Here is a 6,660-nt window from a genome sequence, read left to right as displayed (position 1 = left end):
AATAAGCTGCCATGTGGGTGCTGGGAATTGAACCACTCTCATTTGGAGGAGCTGCTAGGGCTCTTAACAACTGAGCTATCTCTCCGTGTATTTGTTTATGGGACTGGAGAGATAGGTCAATAGTTAAGAATCAAACACACACACACACACACACACACACACACACACACATACACACACACACACTACTACTACTACTACTACTACTACTACTATTACTACTACTACTATTACTACTGCTACATACCACAAAAAAAATAATTATCAGGAAAAAAGAGTCTTGTTCAAGGAGCATGAGAATAAGAAACTCAGTATGTGGGCCACCAAGATGGCTCAGTTGGGAAGAGTGCCTGCTGTTTCCCTCCCAGTTCCTATCACAAAACTGCCACACAGATATAAAAGGACAAACAAGTGTGGGCCAGTGAAATGGCTTAGCAGATAAAGGGCTTGCTCACCTACTTGAGTTCAATTCCCCGTCTCCAAGAACTGGCCCCCACAAATTGTCCTCTGACCTCCATACACTATGAGGGGAATACCCATACAAAATGAATAAATAAGCTAACATAGTAAGAAACTCAATATAGGTCATTTCTATCTATGGGTTTTTTATTTATGGATTAAAACCTTGGAAACAAACTACTTGGAAAAGTATGTCTACAATGGAAAATGTGTTGTTTCCTCAATCTTTGTCCTGTACTCAACAGAATTAGACTAGGGTCTATGCAGTATTCATATTAGGTATTGGAAATAATCTAAAGAAAATTTGATTGTGTGGTATGGGGTGTAGAATGACATGAATATTTTACTAGATTCTGAGGGTGGTCTGTGTGTCTGACTCACACCCTAAACTCTTAATCACTTTGCATTTTTATTTGATATATTGACATCTATTGTTGTTATTATTGACCAGGTCTCACTGTGTAATCTGGAGTGGCCTTGTACTTCTTTTTTATTAAGATATTTTCTATTCATTTTACATATCAACCACAGATTCCCCTGTCCTGCCTCCTCCCACCCCAAAGTGTTCTCCTCCAATCCACCTGCAATTCCCACCTCCTCCAAGGCAAGGTCTCTCATGGGGAGTTGGCAAAGCCTGGTACATTCAGTTGAGTGGCCTTGTACTTCTATGCCTCCTGCTTCGTGCTCTCTCTCTTTTGAGACAGGGTCTCACTACGCAGCTCTGGCTAATCCGAAACTGGCTACAAAGACCAGAGTGGTTGGGAACTCATAGAGATCCAACTGTCTCTGCCTCTGGTGTGCTGGGGTTAAAGGCATGCAGAACAGTGCTAAGCTTGCTTGTTATCATGAGATTAACATGCCTCCATCACCAAGCTGGCTCTATTTGTAACTTGAGCCACGTTTTTCTCCTTGTGACTTTTACCCATTCTACACTCTGTTGATAAAGAAACTGCCCCCACCTACAACACTATGGAGTAAGAGGGCAACAAAGGTCACTCACCTATTACGTACAGCAGGCTGGGGTCACTTTTCTTGGAACCGAGTGGATTGGATACCTCACACTGATAGTCCCCAGAATCCTGCCTCCTGGCAGGGACTATTTCGAGGGTGCTGTTGTTCTCACTCAGATTCATCCTATTTGTGATCCTCAGTCTCTGGCCTTTGAAGAACCAATGAATGGAGATATTAATGTCGATTGACAGGCACTTCAGGAGCACAGAGGTCAGGTCTTTGTCTATGGTTTTGTTGACTTGGATGGAGGGTGTAGTCACTGGATCTGTGGATAAACAAGGGATGGGGCCAAATGAGAGTCTGTCACCTTCAGAGATCTCAGACAGCTTCCAAGATTCATAGAATGAAGTGGTCCTCTGCAAGATCACATGTTTGGGTTGAAGATATGGTCTGCAAGAAGAGAGCTGACGCTTACCCCATCAAGATCACTCACAGAGACCCTGACTCAGGGTATTTGTGTAGATTTCACACTGGGAGCCTCTTCAACCCACCTGTCCAGAAATCTCACTGTAGGTGGGAATGTATTTTCCAATGATATTTTGGGGATTCTTGCTCACCCTTTCTGGGAGTGTGAACAGTCAGGCCCCTCGTTTATTAAACACCCTTCTGTTTCTTTTTAATTAAGTAATTTGTCATGGGGTTAAAATGTTTCTTTTTAATTAAATAAGATGTCATGGGGGTAATCTTAATGGTGTTAAGAGCTAGACCTCAAGACTGGGAGAAATCCCTAAGTGAAGAATTTCTGTTTGTAGAAAAAATTGTATTTCTTACCTCATGGATATGGATTAAATACTACAGAGAAGTAAGGGAATAGTCACAGTGCTGACCACAGCCTGACACTCTAATCCTCAGTAGAGATAATTTTTGAGACAGGGTCTCACTGTACAGTTCTAGCTTGCTTGGAACTTGCTATATAGACCAGGATGGCCTTAAACTCACACTATCTACCTGCCTCTCCCTACTCAGTGCTGGCATCAAAGGTGTGTGCCACCACACTCAGCCGACATTTGTTTTTTGAACCTTGGGAAGAGTAAGCAAAAGAACATCATCAACTGTCAGAGTCATTGTTAACCCTGACTCAGAACAGGGCTCCCAGGCACATTCTCCATCCACTCTTCCCATTCCATGGAGTCAGAGATGAGCCAGCTACCCCACCCATAAGACAGAAGAAGACATGTGAGCAGAGGTCCAGTCCCCATCTGTGGGGAATATTCTCCTCCAATTTGAGAATAAGAATGTGAGCACAGTTGAAAGCCCTGGGTATTTCTTGTAGGTCATGGAGGCCATAAAATGAAAATGGAGGGGACAGGAAAGCTTTTGTTGGGCACAGAAAGAAATCTTGACCTTGAGGCTCTCCTAACCATGGAAAGTCCCTTACACAACCTAAGGCTTTAAAGGCTGGGAGAACCTTCTCCTCACATTGCAAGCTCCATCCCTATCAGCCAGAAACCAGAGAACCAGGAGACATTAAGACATAGGGATTGAGCAGGAGGCTTGGGGGAAGACTCAGTTTTGCTTGCTCCCATAGACATGGGCTGGAAATTAAATGCTTCTGCACCTTCCCAGAAAACTAAAAAACTCCACTCCAAACCTGGTGCTGATATTTCAGAGATCCACTTAGTAAGGACTATAATGTCCTTGACTGTGTTCTTACTGATGATAGTGACAGTTATAGATGAGGCAGGTATAAGATTCACTATTATTAGTATTGATGTTGGGAATATAGAGCTCTTGGGAGGATGACTGGAGCTCTCCATTGACAAACCAAGAGTACTGTGCAGGTGGGTTAGCATCTGTGTGAAAGGAGAGACTGAGGTTTGTCCATCAATGGAAATGAATATTTGAGAGGGATATGATCAGGACATCTGGACCATGTGGAGCAAACAGAATAAAGTCACACATGATGTCAGTAGAGGGAAGGGGAAATCCTGGTCTGTAAAAGGACATAGTGTCTCTTTGAGCTGTGCATTAACCTTATTTGAGCGGGTCCTACCCAGAGCTGGGGTGCAGATTAGCAGAAGAGTACTCATTCAGCATGCACAAGCCCTGATCTATCTAAAGCACAATACACAAATATCTCCACTGCACATTCTTGTGTGCACCGAGAATGAGTCTAACATGTCACCTGTCTCCATCACCCTGAGCCTCTCTAGGCAGAAGTCCCTGGAGCTCATTTAAGATCAATGCTGGGCCTGTCTACATTTGATTGGGCTGGGACAGGATGCCCTGGCAGCCTAGGTATCTGTATGGTAGGTCTGTGTCATGAACCCAAGGGGACTGGGACTAAGCATGGTAGCTCTAGTCCTCTGTATTTAGGCCGTTGAGGCCAGGATGAAACAGAAAATATTTAAAGTATTGTTCAGAGTGATTGGGTCACTAGCAGAGTCCCACCCTGGGTTCCAGGTTCACATTCATAGGGTCCTGTGTCAGTCCTCACAACACTGAGTAAAGTGAGAGTCCTGTTGTCCTCAGACAGCTTCAGCCTGTCCTTTTCTGAGAGGCTTTGGCCATTTATCCTCCACAGTAATGCTACTGAGACCTCACCATCCATGGGATTGGAATTTTCGGTTGTGCTGCTGGGCTTGGGTGGTAGTGCTGAACTGACCACAGAGAGATGATTGCCCTGTATGGTACTTCTGATTCTTGCAAAGGCCTCTTACAACCAGAGACAGTCTCTTAACTTACAGCCAACCCATATCCTTAAAGAATCAGGCAGGAAGCAAATTAAATGCAGATGGAGTAGCTGAGTGCTCAGAGATAATGGGTCCTCCTGTGCTATGTATGGAAGAAGCAAGGACTTTCTCATGAGTGAACTGAGCTGCAGTGTTTGGTGATGGTCAGACTCAAGACTTGGAATCAGAGACCTCATTTTATCTCCTGACCCTCACTTACCTGTTGCCTGCCTTGAGACACAAGGTTTGAGTCCCTGCAGCTTCACTGACCTCCCCTGCCAAGTGTAAACTAGAGCTCTCCAAGCCTTTGCTCTTCAGGGCTTTCCTACAGATAGGTTATGATTAGTCTTCCACTTGAGCTTCCTTGAGAAACCTGACAGCTGACGTTTAGGTCTATATGGGCCACAGGTGGGCCATTCTTGTCAGGTGTATGATGTTGATTGACATGAATCAGGGGGTCCTGATTCCATGAAATGATCTAGAAGAGTGAAGGTCACTTAGTACCATTTCCTTGGTGGGGAGGCTGGAGATGTGGCTGTGGACAGAAAGCTTGTGCAATCCACATCCTATGTGACCCTGACTCAGTGACTGTGTTTCCTGTCTCAGTTTCCCTCTAATAGGACACATGGTAAATGATCATTGCCATGCCTGCACGTTAACTTTAAATGTGAACAACAACCTGACCTTCCACCAAGCTGTGTCTATTAGTGTTTGCCTGCAGGAAATAATCCCTAGGCGGGACCCCCAGAGACAAGGAGCTGCCATTTGTACACCTTTCCTTCAATTTCTTTAGGGCTCTTGACCTTCCTGGGAGGTCTCAGAAGACCATTCAAAGAGGTGGCTGATTGCCTTTCCTGCCTGTCCACCTATGCTGAGCACACTGTGTCTCAGGAGGAGATGCCCAGGTGACCTACCTCAGACATGGCTCTCAGAGGCTGACTGTCAGCAGGCTCCCAGTCTACAATCCATCATTGTCCTGTCAGATCCAACAGGAGATCAAATTCCAGCCCAGTCTATAAGCTTTTCAGGATTCCTGGTCCAGTCTGGCATTGGATTCTTGAGCAAAGCTATTGGAGGGTCATCTCTCTGTAAGACTCTAATGGTTTCCTCCATAAGGCCCTGCCTGAGTCTGGAAGGGTCTTCCTCAAGGCCATGGTCATGATGAGCATCTAAGACCCTGGGCAGAGTCTAACATGCCTGGGCTCAGTTACCTGACTGCCTCTTCTCTGAGGGTGGATTCAAGTGAGGCATCCTGATTTATTGCCGTTTTCTCCATTGTGTGTCCTTTACTAAATGTTTGTATCACAATGTAGGGACTATAACACAGAGTGATCTAGGAATGACAGCTCTATAGGTGAAGTAGGATTAGATCCACCCATGACCCAGATGTTGCAGAGAATTACTTACAGTATACATGAAACTTCACATTTACAAGCTTAGTAGAATGGTTGTTAAATGTCACTCCTGCTCCATAGTCTCCTGTGTCATCCTTACTGACATTCTTGATGAGCAGGGATTTATTGAAGAACAGTTCCAACTTATCCTTGTATCCAGAACTATAACTTATTGAAGACCAGATTCTATAATAGATGGCTATGATGACCTTGTTTTGTTTGGAGCCTTTGTACCAGCTCATTGAGTAGATATCATCTGGCAGATTGTGTGTAAGTATAAGAACGTTATTCCCTACAGCAACATTGGGTGGAACTGCTTCAAGAGTGATGACTTGGGCAGCAGTGGGAGAGTTCCAGTAGGTTAAAAGAGAGACTAAGAGGGAAGAGAGAAAAAAATCAATATTAGGACCTTTGCTTTTGGTAGAACTTTGAAATGTGAGTGTTTAACTCTCAGCCTTGGTGTGTGTGTCCTGTTGAGGGGAGGTCAGCAGCATCACCCCCATTCATCAGTACTCCTGAATCTTTCCACTTTATGAAACTGGTTTCATAGTGTCTACACAGCTGACTCCTCACTGCCCTCAGATCCTTACTCATACTCAGAATCTATGGTGAGTGTAGCATGTCTTGTCTGACCTCCTCCTCTAAAGACTCTGTGCCTTCATTTTCTGACCTTTCCCTGCTCTGTTTCTTCTGAAGTGTTTGTCAACCCCTGGGCCCACCTTATAGATGTCCTTGCTGCTCAGTCTTCCCACCCAATAGTAGCAGGGCTTTGAGGACTAGTTTGATTTTGGTTTAAACCTCTCTACCTCAAACAGGCTCAAATATCTGTGAGCAAATGAGTGCCCAGAGCCTGGGGTTTATTTGCAGATTTCTCAGGGTCCTACATAATGATGTTTAACTCTCCCACTTTGAGTTTTACTTGGAGAGTCACCCTGATGGAGTTGTCAACTTGAGTCTTCAGGATCCAGTGGCCAGTGCTGATAAATCTACAATGGGGAGCAATTGAGTTTTCTTCCCCACTTCCCAGTTCCCATCCACTCTGAGCTTCCTGATGGTCTCAGGCTTCAAACAGAGCCAGATGTCATTTCTCAGGCTCTTTCCTTCTCCCAGAAGACCCCATCCAG

The 6,660-nt window shown here is 44.7% G+C and overlaps 1 pseudogene; it reads right to left on the bottom strand.

Annotated features, from left to right (window-relative positions):
* Nucleotides 1-1,451: 1,451 nt before the first annotated feature.
* Nucleotides 1,452-5,778, bottom strand: LOC128124082 (carcinoembryonic antigen-related cell adhesion molecule 1-like; annotated as a pseudogene).
* Between the last annotated feature and the right edge of the window lie 882 nt (nt 5,779-6,660).

The sequence above is a fragment of the Peromyscus californicus genome, unplaced genomic scaffold (genome assembly GCF_007827085.1).
Source record: "Peromyscus californicus insignis strain IS unplaced genomic scaffold, ASM782708v3 Scaffold_4__1_contigs__length_199733344, whole genome shotgun sequence".
Classification (NCBI taxonomy): domain Eukaryota; kingdom Metazoa; phylum Chordata; class Mammalia; order Rodentia; family Cricetidae; genus Peromyscus; species Peromyscus californicus.
Note: the sequence above shows the minus strand (reverse complement) of the source record. Positions and strands in the feature narration are given on the sequence as shown.